Source organism: Neophocaena asiaeorientalis, unplaced genomic scaffold, assembly GCF_003031525.2.
Source record: "Neophocaena asiaeorientalis asiaeorientalis breed wild unplaced genomic scaffold, Neophocaena_asiaeorientalis_V1.1 scaffold50, whole genome shotgun sequence".
Taxonomy (NCBI): Eukaryota; Metazoa; Chordata; class Mammalia; order Artiodactyla; family Phocoenidae; genus Neophocaena; species Neophocaena asiaeorientalis.
The window spans coordinates 987,716-988,934 of NW_020172717.1; the positions used below are offsets into that span (position 1 = coordinate 987,716).

The 1,219-nt window shown below is 45.8% G+C and overlaps 1 protein-coding gene across 1 annotated transcript in view; it reads left to right on the plus strand.

Annotated features, from left to right (window-relative positions):
* Nucleotides 1-956: 956 nt before the first annotated feature.
* RSRC1 (arginine and serine rich coiled-coil 1) overlaps nt 957-1,219 on the plus strand; it is a 433,291-nt gene continuing 433,028 nt past the window's right edge. The window contains exon 1 of the mRNA XM_024740166.1: nt 957-1,053. The gene's annotated coding sequence lies outside the window, so the exon portion shown is untranslated. The remainder of the gene's footprint in view (nt 1,054-1,219) is intronic.

Genomic DNA, 1,219 nt, shown 5'->3' on the forward strand with positions numbered 1-1,219 from the left:
AGATATACAGTTTCCAATAAAATTCAGGACCCCAAAGGTTCATTTCCACCGCCCACTCCCGCACCGGCTCTTGAATTATTTAAAATAAACATGTAGTGCTGTAGTTAAGCTTTAAAATGGTTCCTCAAAACAGGTTAGTTAAGGTACAGTCACTTATGAGAAATAAAATTGTGGAGGTGATTTTCTCCATCTCAAATGTCTGTGGAAAACTGTAGCTTGGGTATACAGCAGTCGTGAACGAGTTGGTTCTCACAGTCGACCCAAACCAAGGCCAACAATTTACCTCCTAATCGATGCTTACTTATAGTAAATAAGAAAAAAATGATGTTCATGTAAGGACATAAAGTCGTATGAGTTACAGAAAATGCTGAATTGCTTTCATTTGTATTGGTTTAAATAACAACAACAAAACCCCCTACACATTTAATTTATTTTCCAGAAGAAACCTCCTTTCCCTGCCTCGGGCAGTTTTCTCCCATTCCGCAACCAACCAGTTACTTTAACGTGAGAAAAAAATTTGCGCCCAACCTGTGCCTTCACCTTCAGGGCAGAAGAAACGCCGACTTTTAATGCATTTTTGCAAATAAATCATTACAATTTAATCACACACGACTCTGACGCTATACAGACACACTCCCATGATTTATTATTGTTGGGCCAGTTTCCTCCTCTCCCAGCGTGAGATAATCGATTTTGCTACGTGTGGTTGTCTATATAACTTCCTATAATGCAGATTGGTTTACTGATTATCTGTGACGATAACGACGGTTACTAAGGCAATAATACTTTTCAGTCCCCACCTTTATTGCTTTTTGGTAACAAGGAACTCAAATAATCAAGCAAGCAAAACCAACACCAAACAAAAAATTGGCGGCGTGACAATCTACTCCCTCGGCACTCCTAACGCCTGGCCGCCTCCATCGATGCACTCGAAAGCTCGGCTGACGCTGCCTGGCGGTGAAACCAGGAAGGCGGTGAGCTTAAACTGAAGTAAGTTCTGTGGACGCCGGCGGCGCCCAGATTTGAAGAAACGTTTCCAGATCTGCGGCGCTTGTAAGTCTACGGGAGGTGTAAGCCCGAAGGCCGGAATCCAGGTGATGCCTGCGTCCGGGGCCTGAGAGGCGGCGCCTGCAGCCGAGGGTTTCCGAGGCCCTACTCCGGCTTGAGGCGGCGCGGGCCTGGCGCAGTCTGTGTACGGGAGGCAGCAGCAGCGGCAGCT